The following is a 24,722-nucleotide window of genomic DNA, read 5'->3' on the forward strand; positions in this document are numbered from 1 at the left end:
GGGACACAAACTAAGAGTATTGCTCTTTCCCCAGAATAATTCTCTCCCTCCCATAAAAATTTCCCTTCCGGTCTCAAATGTATAGCATTGCAACCATTTGAGACCACAGCTGACCATTTGGAAATATGCATGGAGCTGGAGTAGTAGATTATGCCATTCTGCAATATGGCTATACACTCCCATCATGTGTGGACCAAACAAATCTCTTGTCCTATGCTGTGGATTATATTTTCAGAGCCTCCGAGGCAACAGTATTTATTTATTATTTATTTACAGTATTTATATTCCACCCTTCTCACCCCGAAGGGGACTCAGGGTGGATCACAATGCACATATACATGGCAAACATTCAATGCCATTAGACATACAACGTATATAGACAGACACAGAGGCAATTTAACATTCCAGCTGCCTGCTTCATGAGCGTATGCTCGATTCCAGCCACAGGGGGAGCTGCCGCTTCACCGTCCACTTGTGACACCGAGTCCTTGATGGAGTACTTCCTCATTCCACAAGCTGCTGGAGGTTTTATGGTGTCGTAAATTAGTGCATAAAGCAGAACCTAAATTTCCTACTCGACAGATGCAACGATCTTTCGGGCTGCATAAGTCAACAGCAAGCTAGACGATTAATGATCGGGAGCTTACTCCAACCCAGACTGGCTTTGAATTCATGACCTCTCAATCAGTAGCCTGGTTTGTAGTGATGATTGGAATAAACCTTAGCAACTTTTATTGCTGTGAGTACATTGTACTGAAAGCAGTGCTACATCTTGATAGATCATTTGGCCAAAGTTATTGTTTTTTTTTTGTCTGTTTGCTTTTCCTGAGCAGTTTCATTCCAGCTCCATGGTCCACTTAGGAGATATGGTAGAGTTGAGTAGTCAGTCTGACCAAACAGGTTGAAAACTTATGGGCACACTTGGGCACAGCTCTAGATTCTGATTCATCTTTATTTTGCAGAATGGCTTGATCCATACAATTGCTAGGGGTAGTAGATATAAATAAACAGAAGCTTTACCACAGTTTCTGAACCAAAATATACCCTGCAGTATAATAAAGTGTCACTCAGGTTTGTGTAACAAGTAACAGAAACTTTATTTCAGTTCAAAAGAAGAAATAGGGAAACAATATATACAGCAGTCTCTCTGAATTCTTACAGAGAACAGAGGGAATAAACAGTCCTTTTAAAGGCATCCTCAGAGGTTGTGAGGTATGGAGAAACTAAGCAAGGAAGGTTTATATATATCTGTGGAAAGTCCAGGGTGAGAGAAGAACTCTTGTCAGTTGGAGGCCAGCGTGAGTTAGTTGCTTAGTTTCTCCATACCTCACAACCTCTGAGGATGCCTGCCATAGATGTGGGCAAAACGTCAGGAGAGAATACTTCTAGAACATGGCCATACAGCCCGGAAAACATACAACAACCCTGTGATCCTGGCCATGAAAGTGCACTCAGTGCACTTTGCCCAGCTCATTTTATGTTTTTATTGCTGTGTTTCTCAAGTGTTTTATAATGATTGTGATTTTTAATGCCTTTTAAATTTATTTGTGTGTTTTTGTATTTGATATTATTGTATGTTGGTTTTATATCTGTAAGCCGCCTCGAGTCCCTCTGGGGAGATGGTGGTGGGGTACAAAAATAAAATTATTATTATTATTATTATTATTATTATTATTATTATTATTATTATTATTATGAAAGCCTTCGTCAGTCCTTTTAAACAGTCTTTAAATATGCCTCATCTGCCATAGAAATAATCTGGCTTCAAAGAGTTGGCAGCCATTTCCTTCCTAACTGTTTTCAGTCAGTGCTCTCTTCTCTCTCTGAGGTGATAAAATAGCAGTTAAAACCGTTTCTTTCAGCAGCAAGCCAGAGACAGTATTCAGAATTCTGAATTGTGCCAATCAGAATTCTGGCTCCTGGCTGGCTCAGCCAATCAGCTGCCGACACATGCCTTTTCAGTCATTACATCATGGTGTCTTTTACAAATCCCCACAACTATCACCCCATTAAGAGGGAAGTAAGGCATCACCCTGAGCCCATTTTGAGCCTTTCTTACAATAAGGACCATGTGAAGCTTGGCTCACTCTATTCAAGCCATCGACCAAAGTCATGATGTATACTTTCCCATGTAATGCATACTTAGAGCATGTTCCACATTGTCTCTGGCAGTGGTCCAATCATTGCAAAGAAAGAGCAAAATTAAGTGAGGCTGAATGGAGTATTTCACCTTGGAGCAAAGTTTTTATTCCACATTCTTCTTCTCATTCCCAGAACACTCGAGGCAGCGAGTGAAGGAGGGGAGGAGAGGATTAAATTGTAGATGTTGACACAGCATTCCCATCACCATAAAGAGAGCTTTATTGTAACAGCTTCTGATTGCATGGCAAAGGAATGCATAATGAATAAACATTATTTTAAAAGACTGCATGGCACAATGAATTTTTCAGCGGGAAAAAAGAAGTTGGGAATGTATTTAAAAATACATGAATTTCATATTTGATTATAAGTCAAGAAGTGGAAGGGAGAGAGAGAGAGGAGAGAACAAAAAAAGAAGAGTGATAAAAATGGCAGTAGGCATCAGGCATTCTGTCTTGAATTAATGAGGTTCTTCATAATAGGAAGGGAGTGACACAGTGATTAGTTAATTACTGTGCCGAAACATATAATTAATGCACAACTGAAATTGGTGTACAATGAATTAAACTGCCACATAATTCAGGCTACAAAAACGGAAAAGCAAACCTTGATTGCTGATGGAAGTTGTTATTACAGCCGCTAAACTATTGTGATTTTAATAGACTTGCTATCAAACAACATGATATTTAGCCAGCAAAAGCTGAATATGACATTGCTAATAGCAATAACCCTGTGAGGGGGGAATAATATTGCAATATCATCCACACTGGTGTGCAAAGGGGGTGAAAATATAGTGCCTCTTCCTACCTCATGAAAAAGACACTATTTATGTAGAAGTCTTTTATAAGAAACACAGTTAATGTATACTAACCATATTTCTGGGTTATCCAGAATGGTGTTATGCAAAGTGATGGACGCTGGTCCAGTGCTTGATCCCAAGCTTTTAGTTTCTGTGGAGTTTCCAGAAAAGTAAGGAATAGTTGTAGTCAATGGGCATAAGTATGATGTCAACTCCTGGCAAATTTGGGGAAACAAATAGCCTTTCCCCCACATCAGATAGTCCAAGAAGTATTGCCATCTTGCTTGCTTTATATATTGTATATATTACACCCATTCGTTGTAGAACCACTCAATGGAACAATCTGCAATTGCTCTTACTAGGTATTATATTGTTTTAAAATGTTTGTTAATTGCTATTGTATTGGTTCTTGTATTTTGTATTATGCATATGTATTGAATGTTTTTATGATGTGTAAGTCCTTATCGGAGATAGAGCAGTATATAAATAAAGTGTTGTTGTTGTTGGTCCAGAATATTCTCACCAACCATACTCCAAAGACATAATGGGCCGACCTGTGGCACAGGCTGGTTAGCAGCCAGCTGCAATAAATCACTCTGACCAAGAGGTCATGAGTTCGAGGCCAGCCCGTGTCGGGGCGAGCACCCAACAATTAAAAATAAAATATAGCCCCTGCTCATTGCTGACCTAAGCAACCCGAAAGATAGTTGCATCTATGTCAGACCCCTGGTTGCTGGGCACCAATAACCATACACGGAGGCCAATCTCTATCTAATATCTTTATTAAGGAAATATTTAAAAGCAATAAAAACAAGTGAAGAATATAGTTCAGGAGCAGACCTTTCAAATGAGGTCAAATATAGTCCAAAAATGTATTGTCCAAAAGATGATATTAGAGTTCAAAGTTTTAATCCACTTGACCGAAACACACACTATTGCCAAGCAATAGTGTGGGGAAAAGTCAGAGTCTTAAAGTCCAATGAAGCTTGACAACAAGGCTGGAAATAAACTTGATTCTTGGCTAGGTCCGTGACTGGAAACAAGGCAGAACGTGAAGCATGGAGCAGGGTCCATGGTTAAACAGCAAGGCAAGGCAAGGCAAGGCTTGAAGCTTGATCCGGGAAGCAAGGAACTGGGGTTACGAAGTCCACACACGATCTCTCTCCTGAAGGTGATCAATTGACTCCGCAAAGAATCTCCCGCGCCAAACACCTATATTGGGTCTCATTTTCCCGCCAACAAGTCTCTTTCCCTAGAGAACAAGAAGCGAAACCCAACTCTGTCCAGATGCAAGACTCCTTAGAATTTCCCAAGGGAAGCAGACCTAATCAGTCTGTTGTTTGGCAGCGATCTGTAAACTCCTCCGTTGGGCCTCTCTAACTCCCCTGTCTCTAGAATAAGATTCTTTCCTGGGAAACGGAGGGGAGTTCTGCCCAAGGCCTGTTTTACTGAATTCTTGAGGGCAAACATCAACATCCGGCAGGTGAAGAGACTCCAGCTCTTGTTGAACCGGCGAAAACCCCATGTTTTTGTCTTCATCTGCCACAATAGTACTAGGAACAGGACTACAAGGCCCATGAGGCATCACACTATCCCCTCTCCCAAGGCCCCCCTCATTCAGGGCCCGTCCCCAAGAGTCGCGGGGCCGCGGCTTGGAAGGGTAGGCCTGATGGAAGCGGCGGACTAGGTCGGGGGCATGGACTGTGGAAGCATCTTCCCAGGAGCGTTCTTCGGGGCCAAAACCCACCCAGTCAATGAGATACTGAAGGCGGCGGCGATGGAAGCGAGAATCCAAAATGTCCTGAACCTCGAACTCCTCCTCTCCGTCCACTAGAACAGGGGCCGGGGGCGGCCGGTTCGTGTCGGGGCGAACACCATCTGCCGGAAGGAGCAGGGAACGGTGGAACACCGGATGAATGCGCATGGAGCACGGAAGTTGGAGTTTGAAAGTCACGGGGTTAAGTTGCGCCATCACTGGGTAGGGACCAATGAAACGGGCATCTAACTTCCGGCAGGGACGGTGGGAGGGCAAAAAACGAGTGGACAACAGAACCCGATCTCCTACCTTGATCTCGGGACCAGGCTGGCGATGACTGTCAGTGTGGCGTTTGTAGTCCTCCTTGGCTTGATCAAGTTGTTGGTGCAATAGTTCTTGTACCGCTGTGAGTTCCTGCAGCCAATCCTCCGCTGCAGGGACTTCTGAGGTTTCTATGACAGAAGGAAAGAAACGAGGATGGAAACCGTAGTTTGCAAAGAACGGGGTTTCTTTAGTTGAATTCTGGACACCATTGTTGTAAGCAAACTCTGATAGAGGCAATAGTGAAGCCCAATTGTCCTGTTGGTAGTTTACATAACAACGAAGGTATTGTTCAAAAGTGGCATTGGTGCGCTCAGTTTGTCCATCTGTTTGGGGATGGTGAGCTGAAGATAAACGAGAGTCTATGCCCAATAGTTTTTGCAGGGCTTTCCAAAAACGAGAGGTGAATTGAGATCCACGGTCAGTGACCAAACTCTTGGGCAATCCATGTAGTCGAAATACATGCTGAAGGAATAAATCTGCAGTCTCTTTGGCCGTGGGAAGGCCATCACAGGGAATAAAATGAGCCAACTTGGTGAAAAGGTCCACCACTACTAGAATCGTGGTGAATCCAAGAGAGGGTGGTAGATCAGTGATAAAATCCGCGGAGATTATCTCCCATGGGCGAGAAGGTGTGGGAAGGGGATGCAGTAGCCCTGATGGCTTCTCCCTTCGTGTCTTGGAACGCTGGCATACAGGGCAGGTATTGACATAATTCTCCACATCCTTGCGGATCTTGGGCCACCAGAAATCTCGCAGGATCAAGTGCATGGTTTTAAATAACCCAAAATGTCCTGCTGGCTTGCTGTCATGGCACAAATGAAGTGCGTTTTCTCTGTCGGGACCTGGAGGGATATAAACATGGTTTCTGTAGCATAATAGATCGTTCCTGAGTGAGAAAGAGAAACGTAGTCCTCGGCGAATCTGTTCTTGAGCCCAGGCATCTGTCTGTTGACTGGCCCTAATCTCTTGGGTGAAAAGGGATTCTGGGTTAGGAGGAGCTGGCTCAATTGAAGTGGATTTGGTGTTTCCCACTGTGAGCGTGGCAAAGTTCTCGGGTTGCAGCAATCGTGATTCTGAGGTGTCCTTGCGCCCTGCTGCATATTCTGGTTTCCGTGACAGGGCATCTGCTTGCTTGGTCTGAGCCGGAGTCACATAATGGATCCGGAAGTCAAAACGTTCAAAGAACAAAGCCCAGCGCTGCTGCCTTTGGTTTAGCTTCCGTGCGGTCCTTAGATGCTCCAAATTTCGATGGTCAGTATGGACTTCAATGGGAAATTTGGCCCCTTCTAGCCAATGCCTCCAATTTTCAAAGGCTGCCTTTATGGCTAAGAGTTCTTTTTCCCAAATGGTATAATTTCTCTCTGGGGCTGTTAGTTGTCGTGAGTAATAGGCACAAGGATGGAGATGTTCTCCCACTGGTTGCATGAGCACAGCCCCAACTGCCACATCGGAGGCGTCAGCCTGCACAACAAAAGGGGTTTTAGGATCAGGGTGCTGTAGAATTGGCTGGGTCGTGAATAACTGCTTTAGCTGGTGGAACCCTTGCTCAGCTTGTTCTGTCCAGCGGAAAGGTTGTTTCCCTCGGATGCAGCTGGTGATTGGGTCAGACCAGCGAGCGAAGTCTGGGATGAACTTGCGGTAGTAGTTTGCAAACCCCAAGAAGCGTTGAACTTCCTTTTTGTTAGTTGGCGCCCGCCATTCTAATACGGCCGAAACCTTTGCCGGGTCCATGGAGAGTCCTAGTGGCGAGACGCGGTATCCCAGGAAGTCTACCTATTGCAAATCAAAGGCGCATTTTTCTAACTTGGCATATAGTCCATGATCCCGCAATCGTTGTAGCACCATTCTGACGTGCTGATCGTGTTCCGTTTGTGATTTCGAGAACACCAAAAAGTCGTCCAAATATATGATCAAGAACCGATCTAGATAATCTTGGAAGATATCGTTGACAAAATGCTGGAAAGTTGCGGGGGCTCAGGATAATCCGAAATTCATGACTAGGGACTCGTATAATCCGAATTTGGTCTGGAAGGCGGTTTTCCATTCGTCCCCTTCTCTTATGCGAACTAGATTGTAAGCCCCGCGAAGATCCAGTTTGGTGTAAACCTTGGCCCCTCGGAGTCGGTCCAATAGGTCTGAGATCAATGGCAGTGGGTAGCGGTTCCGCTTCGTGATGTTGTTCAGTGCCCGATAGTCCACAACCAAGCGTAGGTCCCCTGACTTCTTTTTCACGAACATCACTGGGGAAGCGGCTGGGGATTGAGAGGGTCTGATGAACCCCTTGCGAAGGTTTGACTCTATAAACTCCCTGAGAGCTTCTTGCTCTGGTTCAGTCAGGGAGTAGAGATGTCCTCGCGGAATTGGGGCCCCCTCCACCAGGTCAATGGCACAGTCATAGGGTCTATGTGGGGGTAGTTTCTTGGCTTCCTTTTCATTGAAAACATCCCAAAAGTCCGAGTATTTCTTGGGCAAGGTGATGATGGGTTCTGCGTCTGTGGCATGGCAGACCTTGGCTACTAGACAATGATTTTGGCAAAACCTTGAGGCAAACTGCAGTTCTCTGTTGGTCCAGGAGATGTTTGGGTCGTGGAGTGTCAGCCACGGGATACCCAAAATCACGGGGAAATGGGGAACCTCGGTAACGAAGAAGGAGATTTCTTCCATGTGTTCTCTTATCCACATTCTGGTGGGCTCGGTCCATTGGCTTACTGGACCTGTCTTCAGGGGTCGGCCGTCTATGGCTTGCACCACTCGGGCGTTCTTGAAATCATGATATTGTAGTCCCAGAGAATCAGCATAGTCCCTATCGATGAAGTTGTTTGTTGCCCCTGAGTCTATCATGGCATGGATCATGACGGGTCCTTTTTTCACTGACCACAGCGTGACCACCAGGAGAAATAGGACCCCTGTTTGCGGCTCTTGAGTGGAGTTTTTGACCAGGTTGGCGAGCCTTTCTACGCCCGGTCGCTGGCTTCCCCCACCGGCTTTGTTCCAGCCGCCTCGGCAGCCTCCGCCTCCGCGGAGGTCGCCGCCACCAGACGGGCGGCGGGCTTCTTTTTGGCTGGACATTCTCTGGCGAAGTAGCCCCCATTTCCGCAGTACCAACACAGATTCAAACGTTGGCGGCGGGCCTTTTCAGCAACATCTAGCCTGGGGTGCACGTTGCCCAACTGCATCGGCTCCTCCTCGCCTCCCGTGGGGTTAGGGGCTGGTGGTGGTGGTCTCCATACTGGACGAGGCTGGACGCTGGTAGAAGTGGGAGGCTTTACTCCGGCTCTTCCACTCTGGCCCCGGAGCCACTGTTTCTTGTTGGCAAGCAAGACTTCAGCCCGTAAACACTGGGTGATGAGCCTTTCAAGAGTCCCAGGGGGGTCCACCTTAGAAATTTCTTCCTGCATCTCGATGCAGGCCCTCGCGAAACTGCCCTCTGAGCGCTATATCGTTCCAGCCGGTTTTATGAGCCAGCACCCGGAACTCGGCTATGTATCGGGACAACGGTCTGTCCCCTTGGAAGAGGCGTCGGAGTTTATGGCCGGCCACCTCTTCGTCGTCCTCGATCCCCCAGGTTTTCCGTAGGTGGTTCAAGAATTGCTGCGCGGTGTTTAGGTGCGTGGACCCCGCGTCATAGAATCATAGAATCATAGAATCATAGAATAGTAGAGTTGGAAGAGACCACATGGGCCATCTAGTCCAACCCCCTGCTAAGAAGCAGGAAATCGCATTCAAAGCACCCCCGACAGATGGCCATCCAGCCTCTGCTTAAAAGCCTCCAAGGAAGGAGCCTCCACCACAGCCCCGGGGAGAGAGTTCCACTGTCGAACAGCTCTCACAGTGAGGAAGTTCTTCCTGATGTTCAGGTGGAATCTCCTTTCCTGTAGTTTGAAGCCATTGTTCCGTGTCCTAGTCTGCAGGGCAGCAGAAAACAAGCTTGCTCCCTCTTCCTTATGACTTCCCTTCACATATTTGTACATGGCTATCATGTCTCCTCTCAGCCTTCTCTTCTGCAGGCTAAACATGCCCAGCTCTTTAAGCCGCTCCTCATAGGGCTTGTTCTCTGTCAGGCTTACTTCAAAGGACCAGTCTGAACGCAGATCAAAGACAGCTGCTCTCAAACACAATCTTTATTGAAGAATACATGACTTTGGAAAAGTCGAGAATGACCTAATGTTTACATACATCTAATTTTATCACTTCTGATGCAACGTAATATCACACGCAAATATCATCATCAAACCCCACCTTCTGGATCACATTTCCACCAAGGTTTCTATCCCCCCCACACTACAGCAATTATAATTGTTTATACTTTCACCCCTGAGTTCCCAGGCTCATTTTATCTTCTCCCGCCAGGTGCTCGCATGTTTATGTTATGAAGTCAGATTCAGGGCTTGGAAATTCAGCCCTGGGATCTGGCTGCATGACATGGCGCCCCCGTTTTCTTCGTCCTCCTCTTCGGTTCTTCTTTCACCATAGTCCTGAAACAAATCAAACAATAACTCTATGGGTCCATTTTGTCTAAAGTCCCCATATATTTTTTCAGCAAGCTGCGATGGAAGACTGGGTGTATTTTCCCTAAACTTTTTGGCAATGCCAATTGGAAAGTCACTTCATTGATAACACCCTGTATTCTGAATGGTCCAATATATTTGGGGCCCAGTTTTCTTGAAGGTAACCCCAATTTGATGTTTTGGGTACTTAACCACACTAGATCTCCTTTATCTAATTTATCGCCTTCCACCCTCTTTCTGTCTGCGAACGTTTTATACTTTTTGTGTGCTTCTTTTAACGATGCAGTCACTTGATTCCAACATTCCATCATTTGCGTTTTCCATTTCCCTGCCTCTGTCCCTTCATTTTCTGTCCACCTCGGCAATTGGGGTAAAGGTTGTATTTCATACCCGTAAACTACTTCAAAGGGGGTTTTATTTGTTGCTGAATGTATAGTTGAATTAAAGGCTAGTTCCGCAAACGCCAACCACCTAGACCAGTCATTTTGTCTCATGTTAGAGTACATTCGAAGGAACTGCCCAAGCGTTTGCTGAGTACGTTCTACCGCCCCGTTTGTCATGGGGTGAAAAGCAGAACTTAAACTCCTTTCTGCTCCTAGCATTTCCAAGAATTTTTCCCAAAATTTTGCTGTGAATTGTACTCCTCTGTCACTGACTACTCTACTTGGACATCCATGTAATTTGTAAATATGGTTTATGTACAATTCAGCTAGTTTCTCAGCCGATGGTAGCTTCGTCAGTGCTATAAAGTGGGCCTGTTTAGAAAACAGGTCTAATACTGTCCAAATATAACGATGTCCTTTGCTGACTGGCAGTTCTCCCACAAAGTCCATAGCTACACATTCCCAAGGCCTGGTAGGTTCCGCTACTGTCTGTAACAATCCCATAGGCTTCCCTCCTCCCGATTTATTTCTGGCACAATCATCACATTGGACAACATGATTCTTTATGTCCTTCCTCATTCCTGGCCACCAACAATGTTTTGCTATTGCCTTTGTTGTTTTGGTAATTCCTTTATGACCAGCGCTCTGGTTGTTGTGAAAACGATGCAGAATCTTAATCCTTAATATTGCTGGGATATACAGTTTCTTGTTTACAAACCAAAATCCCCCCTTCTGGTCCCCCTTTTCTGCGTTGGACGCGATCCATTGATCTCCTTTATAAGACTGTTTTAGTTCATTTCCCCAGTTATCTTCCCCGCCGAGTTCGACAAAAGCCGTGTCCTCCTTTTGGGTTTGGGCTCTTGTCCTGACAGCTAAGCCCCATTGTTTGTCAGAGAATATTGTCCCCTCCTTTGCTGTGGTTAGGCCTTCGTGTTGAGGCATGCGTGAAAGAGCATCTGCCAAGACATTCTGTTTCCCTTGAAAAAACTTTAATTGGAAATCGAATCTGCTGAAGTATTGCGCCCATCTGATTTGTTTGGGGGACAATTTTCTAGGAGACTTTAAATACTGGAGATTCTTATGGTCAGACCAAATTTCGAATGGGATTCCGCTTCCTTCGAGGAAGTGTCGCCAGCATTCTAAGGCTTTTAATATGGCTAATGCCTCTTTTTCCCATATTGGCCAACTTTTTTCAGTTTCGCTGAACTTCCGTGACAAATATCCACAGGGTTTTAAGTTCCCATTTTGATCCTTTTGCAATAGCACTGCCCCGTACGCACAGTCTGATGCATCGCAATGGATTATGAAAGGGCTCCTGATATCAGGGTGTTTTAGGATGGGTCCTTCAGTGAAGCATTCTTTTAAGGTCTCGAATGCCTTTTGGCATTCTGGCGTCCAACTCAGTTTGGCGCCGGGAGCTTTCACTTTTGCTGTCTCCCCTTTCCCTTTTGTTTTTAAAAGTTCTGTAAGGGGTGCGGTTATTTGTGCAAAGCCTTTTATGAAGGGTCTGTAAAAATTTGCAAACCCCAGAAATGATTGTAATTGCCTCCTTGTTTGAGGCACTCCCCATTCTTTCACATCTGCTACTTTAGCTGGATCCATAGCTAACCCTTCTGGAGACATCCGATATCCCAGAAAGTCAATTTGAGTTTTATTAAATTCACATTTGGACAGTTTTGCGTACAGCTTTGCTTCTCTTAGTCTCTGCAAAACTTCCCGGACCAATTTTACGTGCTTTTCCTTATCTTCAGAAATGATCAAGATATCATCAAGGAATATGAACACCCCTCTGTACAATAACGGGTGTAGTATTTCATTTATAAGCTGCATAAAGCAGCCGCTTCCATTTTTTAACCCGAAAGGCAAAATTTCGTATTCAAAATGGCCGAATGCGCAGGAAAATGCGGTTTTCCAAGTATCCTCCGGTTTGATCCTTAATTTATGATACGCTTCAATTAAATCCAGTTTAGTAAATATGCTCCCTTTCTTCAATACTGTAATTAAATCCTTGACTAAGGGCATAGGGTATTTATTGTCCTTGGTAATTGCGTTTAAATTTCGATAATCAATGCACAATCTTAGGGAATTGTCTTTCTTTCTCCTAAATAACACTGGAGCCCCGAGAGGAGAATTAGATGGCTTAATGAAGCCTCGAGCCAGGTTTTTATCAATGTATTTTCTCAATTCCTCCTTCTCTTGCACAGACATGGGATACACTTTTGGTTTTGGTAAGTCTGCTCCTGGGGTTATTTCAATCCCTACTTCTATATTTCTTTTGGGAGGCAATTTACTGGCCTCTTTCTGATTGAAAACATCCGCAAAGTCTCTGTATTCAGGTGGCAATAGCTGTGGGTCTATTTCCCCTGCTTCGTCTTCCTCGTCCTCCTCTTCTGCAATTTTGCTTATCTCCCATTGCATCTGCTGTTCTTTAAATGCTAAGCTTTTTCCTCTCCAATCTACTTCAGGATTTGCTTGTTCGAGCCATGGTATCCCCAATATTACATGGTATGTGGCAATAGGGGCTATCACAAAGGATATTCTTCCTCCCCATTTGCCTATTTTGCATGGAACTCCCCGTAATTCCTTTGTAGATACTTCCCCAGCAGCGACTGATCCATCTAGCTGCGAAAATGCAATTGGGGAGTCAAGTGCCATCTGCTGGCATTTCAGCGCTCCTGCTAATTCTGGGGTTATAATGTTCCTAGAACACCCGCAGTCTACAAACGCCTTGCAGGTGGCCCGATTTTCTAGCCCCGAGAGGCAAATTGGTACTACTATCATGCGTTTGTCCCGACTCACCACTCTTTCCGAAGATTCTGGGGCCTGCACCTCCTCCTCCGCACGCCTCCCGGTTGCTGGCTTGGGCTTTGGGGCTTTTGGCGGCTCCCCCTTCCGGGCCCAGCATTCCGCTGCTCGGTGGCCCGTCTTCCCACATACAAAGCATCCCGGTTTAGGTTTGTTGTCGTCTCCTCTGGAGGGAATCCCCGGCCTCCCTCCGGGTCTTTCTTGCTTCCTCGTTTCTCCTCGACCTCTCGCCACCGGTCTTTGCTGGCCGCTGCTGCTCCTGACGCGCTTTACTTGGGCCAGGGTGGATTCGACGCGCCCCGCTAGTTGAATCCATCCCTGGAGCGTCTCGGGGTCGTCTCTGTGCGCTGCCCAGCTGAAAATCTCGGGGCGTAGTCCCTCTTTAAATAGTTCCACTTTGGTTACTTCAGACCACTCCGGTACCCTTTCCGCGAGGTGGAGGAATTCCTCTGCGTACTCGGGCACCGTTTTGTCCCTCTGTTTTATTCCTTTCAGCTGGTCTCGAGCCCTCAATTGCTCTAGCCGGTCTCTGAACCGGTTCTCCAGTGCGGCGAGGAAGCGGGGCACTGACCTCAGGCATGGGTCGCGTCTGGCATGCAATTGCACATACCAGCTGGCCGCTCCTCGCTTTAGTGTGTTGCCGATGGCCCGAACCCTGCTTGCTTCGGAGGGAAATGTGTGTGCGTTGTCTTCCATGTATCCTCTAATGCTAATTAGAAAAAAGTTCAGTTCATCTGATTCCCCTCCGTATTCCAGCTTGAGATCTTCCCTTCTAGGCATCCATTCTGCAGCCCTTTGATGTTGTCTGGGCGGCATGGGGAAGGGTTGCATCAGGTTTCCTCGGGCGGCTCCTTGGAACACGCCGCGCCCCACTCCGGTGGTCATTCTGCGCGGCTCCTGGAAGTCTGCCGCCGCTGTCGGCTCTTCCGCCCATCCGCATACTGGCCTAGCTGTAGCCCCCTCATCTCGCCTTTCCTCGTCGTACGGCACATCCTCCTCCTCTTCCTGGACCCCCCGCTCCTCTCCGCCTTCGTCTGCGAATCCACTGGACCCGATCCCTGGCCCCAGTGGCCTTTCCACCCCGACGCCCATTCGGGGGGTTGGGAGCTCTGTTGGAGACGGCGGCCTCAGGGTCCCCAGGGCTCGCTGACGCTCCACTTCTCGCGCCATGCTGTCCCGGAACTGCAGCTCCTGCCAGTATTCCTCATCTCCCTCGTCCCTTGCCGCCACGGGGCTCTGCGTTGACGCCCGCTGGCCCCTCTGGCTCCAATCTCCTTCTTTGCTTGGTTCTCTCTCGGCGCCATATCGGCTGGCCTCCTTCTGGAGATTCTCTTCCAATAATGGCACCAATCTCCCCACGGTTTCCGACAGCCTGGATAAATTAGTTTCCAGGATGGATAACCGCAGGGCCACGGTCTCCGGCATACTTCCTCCAGATCCCCAACTGGTTTCTGCAGCCGCAGAGACGCCTCTTCCGAGCCTGGGAATTCTCTGGGTCACGCCGTTCGGCTTGGGGTACCCCGTAGAGGAAGCTATGGCTTGCAGCGTCTCTTCCCTCTTCGGCCGGGCCCCTTGCAAAGGCCTCTCTGCCTCATTTGGGCTTTGATCTTCTTCCTCGCTCATTATCACTTCACTGCGAATTCCGCAGGAGGGTGAGAAATGGGATTCTCGACTTTAATGTCAGGCTTACTTCAAAGGACCAGTCTGAACGCAGATCAAAGACAGCTGCTCTCAAACACAATCTTTATTGAAGAATACATGACTTTGGAAAAGTCGAGAATGACCTAATGTTTACATACATCTAATTTTATCACTTCTGATGCAACGTAATATCACACGCAAATATCATCATCAAACCCCACCTTCTGGATCACATTTCCACCAAGGTTTCTATCCCCCCCACACTACAGCAATTATAATTGTTTATACTTTCACCCCTGAGTTCCCAGGCTCATTTTATCTTCTCCCGCCAGGTGCTCGCATGTTTATGTTATGAAGTCAGATTCAGGGCTTGGAAATTCAGCCCTGGGATCTGGCTGCATGACAGTTCTCCAGACCCTTAATCATTTTAGTCGCCCTCCTCTGGACGCTTTCCAGCTTGTCAACATCTCCCTTCAACTGTGGTGCCCAAAATTGGACACAGTATTCCAGGTGTGGTCTGACCAAGGCAGAATAGAGGGGGAGCATAACTTCCCTGGATCTAGACGCTATTCCCCTATTGATGCAGGCCAGAATCCCATTGGCTTTTTTAGCAGCCGCATCACATTGTTGGCTCATGTTTAACTTGTTGTCCACGAGGACTCCAAGGTCTTTTTCGCACACACTGCTGTCAAGCCAGGCGTCCCCCATTCTGTATCTTTGATTTCCATTTTTTCTGCCGAAGTGAAGTATCTTGCATTTGTCCCTGTTGAACTTCATTTTGTTAGTTTTGGCCCATCTCTCTAGTCTGTCAAGATCGTTTTGAATTCTGCTCCTGTCTTCTGGAGTGTTAGCTATCCCTCCCAGTTTTGTGTCGTCTGCAAACTTGATGATCGTGCCTTCTAACCCTTCGTCTAAGTCGTTAATAAAGATGTTGAACAGAACCGGGCCCAGGACGGAGCCCTGCGGCACTCCACTTGTCACTTCTTTCCATGATGAAGACGACGCATTGGTGAGCACCCTTTGGGTTCGTTCGCTTAGCCAATTACAGATCCACCTAACCGTAGTTTTGTCTAGCCCACATTTTACTAGTTTGTTTGCCAGAAGGTCGTGGGGGACTTTGTCGAAGGCCTTACTGAAATCCAGGTACGCTACATCCACAGCATTCCCTGTATCGACCCAACTCGTAACTCTATCGAAAAAAGAGATCAGATTAGTCTGGCATGACTTGTTTTTGGTAAATCCGTGTTGACTATTAGCAATGACCGCATTTGTTTCTAAGTGTTCGCAGACCACTTCCTTAATGATCTTTTCGAGAATTTTGCCTGGTATTGATGTGAGGCTGACCGGACGGTAATTGTTTGGGTCGTTCTTTTTTCCCTTCTTGAAGATAGGGACCACATTCGCCCTCCTCCAATCTGCTGGGACTTCTCCCGTTCTCCAAGAACTCTCGAAGATAATTGCCAGTGGTTCTGAAATAACTTCCGCTAGTTCCTTCAGTACTCTTGGGTGTAGCTGATCTGGCCCTGGGGACTTGAATTCGTTTAGAGAGGCCAAGTGTTCCTGGACAACTTGTTTCCCTATTTGGGGTTGGATTTCCCCCAATCCTTCGTCCATTCCGTGTTGCTGAGGTTGAAGATGGCTTTCTTTTTCCGAGAAGACCGAGGCAAAGAAGGCATTAAGTAGTTCTGCCGTTTCCCTGTCCCCTGTCGCCATCACCCCATCTTCTCCTTGCAATGGCCCTATCGCCTCCTTTTTCTTCCTTTTTCTACCAACGTAAGCAAAAAAGCCTTTTTTGTTGTTTTTTATGTCCCTGGCAAGCCTGAGCTCATTTTGCGCTTTAGCCTTGCGAACCTTTTCCCTACAGGTGTTGGCTATACATTTGAATTCTTCTTTGGTGATTTCTCCCCTTTTCCACTTCTTGTGCATGTCACTTTTGAGCTTTAGCTCAGTTAGAAGTTCTTTGGACATCCATTCTGGCTTCTTTGCACTTGTCTTATTTTTCTTCTTTGTTGGCACTGTTTGCATTTGCGCCTTGAGTATTTCACTTTTGAAAAACTCCCATCCATCCTTAACTCCCTTGTTTTTTAATATCGGCGTCCATGGAATGCCGCTCAGTAATTCCTTCATTTTTTGGAAGTCAGCTCTCTTAAAGTCCAGAATGCGTGTTTGACTTGTCTTAGTTTCAGCATTCCTTTGTATTGCAAACTGCAGGAGCACATGGTCACTTGCCCCTAAGGATCCAACCACTTCAACTGTATTGATCAGGTCTTCCACATTTGTTAAGATTAGATCAAGAGTTGCTGATCCCCTTGTTGCCTCTTCTACCTTCTGGACCATAAAATTATCTGCAAGGCAAGTGAGGAATTTGTTAGACTTTGTACTCTTGGCTGAGTTTGTTTTCCAGCAGATATCGGGATAATTGAAATCGCCCATGACTACTATATCTCTTCTTTGTGCCTGTTTGGTCAGCTGTTGACAGAAGGCTTCATCAAGTCCTTCATCCTGACTCGGAGGTCTGTAGTAGACACCCACGACAAGATCTTTTTGAGTCCCGGTTCCCTTGATTCTTATCCAGATGCTTTCAAGCTGGTTTCCCGGATTACAGTCTTGCATTTCTTCTGCAACGTAACTGTTTTTGACATATAAAGCTACTCCCCCTCCTCTCCCCTTTGTTCTATTTCTGTGAAAGAGGTTATAGCCCTCAATGGTTAAATTCCAGTGATGGGAGTCATCCCACCAGGTTTCAGTCGTACAATGCCGTCGCCCAAGTGGCCGCAGGCCCATCTAGGAGACTGAAAATCCACGCCACCTTGACGTCTTCTTGGGCAAACTCGGCTTGACGGGCTTCTAAGTACGCCTGGCATTGGCGACGGAAGACATGAACCTTGGAGGCTTCTCCAGAAAACTTGGTTGGCAGCGCTAGGGCAGGGAGACTGGCTCCTCGTTCCTTCAAGCCCCGTATCTCCCCCTCCTGTTCTCGGAGTGTGTCCCGGATCCGATTAAATTCATCTTGAGAAATGGTGTAACTGACTGGTTGAGCTGGGGCGGCCGCTCCGGCTCCTGGTGTTGACATGTTGGCCTTAGGTTATTTGGTGCTGTGTAGGCGGAGTCAAACTGTCAGACCCCTGGTTGCTGGGCACCAATAACCATACAGGGAGGCCAATCTCTATCTAATATCTTTATTAAGGAAATATTTAAAAGCAATAAAAACAAGTGAAGAATATAGTTCAGGAGCAGACCTTTCAAATGAGGTCAAATATAGTCCAAAAATGTATTGTCCAAAAGATGATATTAGAGTTCAAAGTTTTAATCCACTTGACCGAAACACACACTATTGCCAAGCAATAGTGTGGGGAAAAGTCAGAGTCTTAAAGTCCAATGAAGCTTGGACTTTATTGACAAGGCTGGAAATAAACTTGATTCTTGGCTAGGTCCGTGACTGGAAACAAGGCAGAACGTGAAGCATGGAGCAGGGTCCGTGGTTAAACAGCAAGGCAAGGCAAGGCAAGGCTTGAAGCTTGATCCGGGAAGCAAGAAACTGGGGTTACGAAGTCCACACACGATCTCTCTCCTGAAGGTGATCAATTGACTCCGCAAAGAATCTCCCGCGCCAAACACCTATATTGGGTCTCGTTTTCCTGCCAACAAGTCTCTTTCCCTAGAGAACAAGAAGCGAAACCCAACTCTGTCCAGATGCAAGACTCCTTAGAATTTCCCAAGGGAAGCAGACCTAATCAGTCTGTTGTTTGGCAGCGATCCGTAAACTCCTCCGTTGGGCCTCTCTAACTCCCCTGTCTCTAGAATAAGATTCTTTCCTGGGAAACGGAGTGGAGTTCTGCCCAAGGCCTGTTTTACTGAATTCTTGAGGGCAAACATCAACATCCGGCAGGTGAAGAGACTCCAGCTCTTGTTGAACCGGCGAAAACCCCATGTTTTCGTCTTCATCTGCCACAATAGTACTAGGAACAGGACTACAAGGCCCATGAGGCATCACAATCTATCAAGTAGGAAATTTAGGTACCATTTATATGTGGGGAGGCTAATTTACGACACCATAAAAAAATCATCCAGCCACCGTTGTAATGAGGAAGTTGCCATCGCAGTGGATGATGAAGCAGCTGCTCCCCCTGTGGCCAGAATCAAGCATACCCTCAGGAAGCTGGAAGCTGGAGAAGGTTTAAATTGCCTCTACGTCTGTCTCTGTCTCTGTTCAGCATTGAATGTTTGCCTTATATGTGTGGAATGTGATGTGCCCTGAGTCCCCTTTGGGGTGAGAAGGGCAGAATATAAATATTGCAAATAAATAAATAAATATTCCACAACCAAAGGTTTTTTCTCTTCCCATTCACTCCACTCTCTTGGATTCAGAACTTCCATAAAAACCAAATGTCAGGAGAAATGACTCAGAAGAATTTAGCATCCATTTGCACATTCATGTTCATTGCCCTATAGCTGTAGTGTCCCAAAAAGAACTGAATGACCACAGCATCCAATATTTCAACTGCGACATGTCAAGTGTTAAGTATTCAGCCTTACTTCATACTTTTCTCCCCCAAATGGGTACATTTTTAAAAGACACCTCCCACCTCATGTAGTGGCTGACAGTTGCCACGGCTAACCTATTCACTCTGGAACACAATTTCTGTTTCTGGCTTATAAATGCCATTTCCTAATTGGTTCTATCACAAAATAAAACATGGGAAACATGCATTAAACTGCAAAAACCTTGTTTCTGCAGGACATCCTGCAGCACATTTTGCTATAGTTTTTAGCTGACTATCTCATAGAGTCTCAACTAATTCAACATTGTTTGTGGTAGCCACAAACATGAAGTTTCTGAAAGAGAACAACTGCTTTCAAAGTAAGTATCACACAATTAAACAGGAAATAATACTTTCAAATACTTTCAGGAACAGATTTTTATTCAGATTTGGTTACATAGTGTTATTATAGCTACCCTTTATTTATTTTTGATATTGATTTGTATCTTGATAAGATACAAATCAGAGGAATGGGAGACCAAATTGTCAATATCAGCTGGATAATGGAGGAAGCCAGGGAGTTTCAGAAAAACATCTATTTCTGCTTTATTGACTATTCTAAAGCCTTTGACTATGTGAATCATAATAAATTGTGGCATGTTCTTGGTGGTCTGGGGATACCAAGTCACCATGTCTGTCTCCTGAGAAATCTGTATAAAGACCAAGTAGCCACAGTAAGGAACAACAGACTCGTTCAAGATTGGGAAAGGAGTACGGTAAGGGCTGCATACTTTCACCCTCCCTATTCAACTTGTACACAGAACACATCTTGCAATGTGCGGGGCTTGACGAATCCAAGGCTGGAGTTTAAATTGCTGGAAGAAACATCAACAACCTTGGATATGCCGATGATACCACTCTGATGGCTGAAAGCGAGGAGATGCTGAGGAGCCTTATCACCAAGGGGAAAGAAGAAAGTGCAAACGCTAGGTTGCAGTTAAACATCAAGAAAACCAAGATTATGGCAGGTAGACCAAGATAACTGGCAAATAGAAGGAGAAAACGTGGAGGCAGTGACAAGCTGTATATTTCTAAGCGTGAAGATCACTGCAGACACAGATTTCTGATTTCCTAATCAGAAGACATCTACTTCTTGGGAGGAGAGAAATGGCCAACCTTGATAAAACAGTGAAGAGCAGAGACATCACACTGGCAATGAAGGTCTGCATAGTGAAAGCAATGATGTTCCCCATAGTAACCTATGGATGCAAGAGCTGGATCATAAGGAAGGCTGAGCAAAGGAAGAGAGATGCTTTTGAACTTTGGTGCTGGAGGAAAATCCTGAGAGTGCCTTGGACCGCAAGAAGATCCAACCAGTCCATCCTCCAGGAAATAATGCCTGGCTGTTCCCTGGCTGAGGGAAGGAGATTAGAGGAAAAGATGAAGTATTTTGGCCACATCATGAGAAGACAGGAAAGCTTGGAAAAGATCACAATGCTGGGGAAAATGGAAGGAAAAAGGAAGAGAGGCCGACAAAGGGCAAGATGGATGGACAGTATCCTTGAAGTGATTGGGTTGACCCTGAAGGAACTGGGGGGCAGCGACGGCTGACAGGGAGCTCTGGCGTGGACTGGTCCATGAGGTCACAAAGAGTCGGAAATGACTGAATGAATAAACAACAACAACAACAGATACAAAGCAGCAAAGGCAGTGGCCACCTGCTCACCTGCTTCTTGTTCAAAGATTGAACTGCTGCTTACCTACATTTATGGTAATGCAGCATGCTGCCACCGCTTTTTGTTAGACAGCATCAGAAATCTAGCCATAATAAATAACTAAATGTGGCAGTATCAGCATAATCTACCCTCGTTTGTCTTCTTTTATGGAGTGTATTTTATGGTGATGTGTTTTAATTGGATTGTGCTCCACCTCAAGCCGTGAGGAGAGGCAGGTAAGACTATTATCATCATCATCATCATCATCATTATTTCTAAGTCACAAGTTGAAGACCAGCCGCCCAAAGAGTCAGCTGCTAAGTGCTGATAAAAGAAGAAGTCTTACATTACAGCACGAACATGTATCCACTCTAAGATCACCAACATAAGTTAAATCTAAAAGGACATAGTCAATTAGCCATTGATTGGTCACAGCCTAGTGGTCTGGAAATCATGAAAAACAACAGATTGATCCAATCTAAACAAATTACAATTTCATCTGTTATTATCATTGGAGGAAACAGAAGGAGGCCCGTAAAGGACTGCAAATATACACATCCATGCCTTTCCCATAACACCATTTTTAGTATTATTATTATTATAGATGGGGCAAACATGGGAGACACACAACATCCATCAATCCTCCCTCCATCGCAGCCTCGTTTATCACTTTGTCCTTTAATCCAATGTTCTGGTCAGTTAGTTTGGTATGAACCCACCAACCACTTCCCCAGGCTGCTTTCTTATCAGGCAACCTTTGGTGTTTGTTCCCTTCTAGCAATCTCGCTGATTGATTGAGAAAGGTAAAAGCTTTTGCAAGACATTGAAGGATTGATCCTGTAGCCAGCTATGACTTAACCCTTCTCAGGTTCTGAAATGATCCAAAGAGGCAGGCAGTACTATTGTGTATTCCGAGGAAACAGCAGATGGGCAAGAGCCAGAAAGTGTTAAGAGAGATGCACAGCTTGTAGAGCAAAAGAGCAGACCGGGAAGCATCCAGATACAAACAGTTCAACACATGACATATTCTCCAGGTCTCTAAAAATAATGATGTACAAGTTTGCAGTAAACTCCTGTTAACAGGACACTGAAATCACACATACACACACAACAGATCCTCAACTCCCTCCTCTGTTATCGAATAGCAGTTTTGCCAACGTGGGTGCATCTGCACTGCAGAATTAATGTAGTCTGACACCACTTTAGCTTTCATGGCTCAGTACTATGGAATCATGGGAGTTGTAGTTTGGTGATGCACCAGCAATACTTGGTGGAGAAATCTAAAGACCTTAAAACATCAATGCCTGTGATTCCATACCATTGAGCAATGGCAGTTTTAAAGTGGTGTCAAAGTGCATTAATTCTGCAGTGTGCATCAATGATGTCCAACCTTTTGTCATCCAGGTGTTTAGGACTCCACTACCAGAAACACTGGTCAGTTTGTCCAACAGCTAGGAATTCTGGGAGCTGAAGTCCAAAACAATTGGAGGATCAAAGGTTGAACATCACTGGTGTACAAATACACTATGTCTATTGCAGGGTTTGTGGTTTGATAGTTCACATGATGGAATGACCATTACCTCTCCAGATTTCCAGTGAGTGGCTGGAGATGTGAAAGCACAAAACCAGGTTCTTGTCCTGGCTCCAGAATTCCTTCCCATTCCAGTCATGGCATTGCCCTCCAGGCTTAGAAGCTCCCTGATGGGAAGAACATCCAGGAAAAAAATTACTTACCTGATGATACAAGGGTTGAATGAAAATTTATGCCTCCACCTTCGTTACTTGGGTTTGGAAGGGAATATTTTAATAAATCAAATGCAGAAATAATCCTTAGAATGTGCTGTTTATCTACCACTATTCACTTTTCCACATAATCACCAGACAATTGGATACATTTCTGCTAACGATGAACAGGTTTTCTGAAGCCGTCATGGAAGAAGTCAACACTCTGTTTCTGCAACCAGCATCTCACAGGACCCATCGTGCACAGATCTTCTGACAGCCAAGCAAAGCAATAATGTGACCCACATGTTCTTGTGAAATGCCGATTATGCTTGACATTTCTCTCTGAGGGATACGACGATCATCCTGAATCAATCTGTCAACTTTTTGCTTGTGAAACTCGGTCGTTGCTGTCACAGGACATCCAACTCTTTGTTTGTCATGCAAGTCAGATGTTCCCACTTCAACATCTTTAAACTTACTTGCCCAATGATGCACAGTACTCACATCAACACAATCACCATAAACTGGTTGCATTCTCTGATGAATCTTCTTTGGAGTGACACCTTCTGCTGTCAAGAATTCAGTGACTGCATGTTGCTTAAGTCGCATTGACCGACCTTCTGCGCAGGGTTCCATACTTCGCACTTTAACAACACAACCGGTCAATGCTAAAGCTTCCTGCCAAATGGAACTGTAGAGGGGAGTCTACTGAACAAGCCAGTACCTGCTACAGACCAGGACTGCCGTCTGTTGAGGAGTTACGAAGGTGGAGACATTACTTTTAATTCAACCCTTGTAGTCTGGGGTTGGAGGACCAAAAAGAATCCAGCGAATACAAGTATTCAATCATTTAATTACACCCCACATATTCTCCCAATATGGGGACCAAAAGTGGAATACAAGTATACATACATTAATAAGTTTATTTTTGGGAGATTACAAAAAGTATTCAGTAATACAGCACGTGCATGCAAATGGCTCAGAGTTTCTGTTGTTACCTTCCTCAGACTTTTCTGATCATGGATTTATTAAAACTCTTAAGTTCTATATATCTTTGTATGTTTCATATACCACTAACTATTGTGACTACTGGCTTCTCGTCATGGATTTGGGTTGGTGGACAGCTTCCTTCAACTTTGGCGAGTGTCCTTGATGATCTATGTATGGCCTGGATTCACTAATATTCACCTATTCACTATAGCCTGCCTCTATTGGCACTTGCTGTCTCTAGACACAAGACACCCTGAATTGTGGATTTCATTTGGATTAATAGATCACATTTTTACAGCCCTGTCCTAAGGTCTGAATCACTATACCAAAAAATAATGTTTGTGTGCCTTCTCACTGGCAAGCAAAAGACTCAAAATGTTGAGAGCTCTGGCTTGATAGTTGAAGTCTGTTGCATTCCTTGTGTTTCCCACACTTCGTTTTTTGCCAGAAGCAGAATGCGAATGACATTTCTGCATTTAATAAAAGGCACCTCACCTTTAAAGGCAGGTGACACGAGCCGAGCTGTAGGCTTTTGTTTAAAATAAAAGTTAAAAGCAGATGTGGATCTGCACATCTTTATTTTAAGCTTGTAAAAGAAACTGAAACTGAGCTCTTTGAAAAATCTGAAGCACTGAATGAAGGAGAGCACTTTGGAGATAGAACCAAATGTGAGGGGGGGGGAGGAATTCAAGCTTCACAAGAATGGTGTGCCCTAGGATGCATGGAAGCCATATGGAACATTGCTTCTCCTTGGCACAGATATCAGATTGCTTCCTTCATATGGGTGATTTCATTTTGTCTCAGAACATTTGATTTAATCAGGTCTACCTTCTTTTAAAGTATGTATCACTTTTAAAGCACAGATCCCAGAATACTCTAGCTAGCATAATCATTGGGCTGGCTAGTTTTTGAAATGTTATAATTCAAAAAGAAACTTTTCCAATCCATCTATGTATATGCACACATTTTTCCTGACGAAAACCTACATGGAGCTTTAGATGCTTGATTTGTTTCAGGGCAAGTACTTGAAGCCAGTTGAGTGAATGGTACTCTTAGGGTACATATACACTGCAGAATTAATGTAGTTTGATACCACCTTATGGTATGGAAATTAATGTTGTGTAGTTTGGTGAGGCACTCTTTGGTAGAGAAAGTTAAAGACTTTGTGAAACTGCAGCTCCTAAGATTGCATATCATCAAGCCACAGCAATTAAATTGGTATCAAATTGCATTAATTCTGCAGTATAAAGGTACTCTTAGAGTACTTTCTTCCAAAAGAGCTACACAAAGAGACTTCAATTACACTATCAAAGATGGTAAACCCATACTCTCGAGATGGTTCTATAAATTTATTTCCTCTTTGACTAGTGGTAATCTGTTCACCATGTTTGGTGGATGTTGTCATACCAATCTCTGGGATCAGAAGATACATCTGGACAGGAGAAGGCAGATGGCC

Source organism: Anolis carolinensis, unplaced genomic scaffold (genome assembly GCF_035594765.1).
Source record: "Anolis carolinensis isolate JA03-04 unplaced genomic scaffold, rAnoCar3.1.pri scaffold_9, whole genome shotgun sequence".
Taxonomy (NCBI): domain Eukaryota; kingdom Metazoa; phylum Chordata; class Lepidosauria; order Squamata; family Dactyloidae; genus Anolis; species Anolis carolinensis.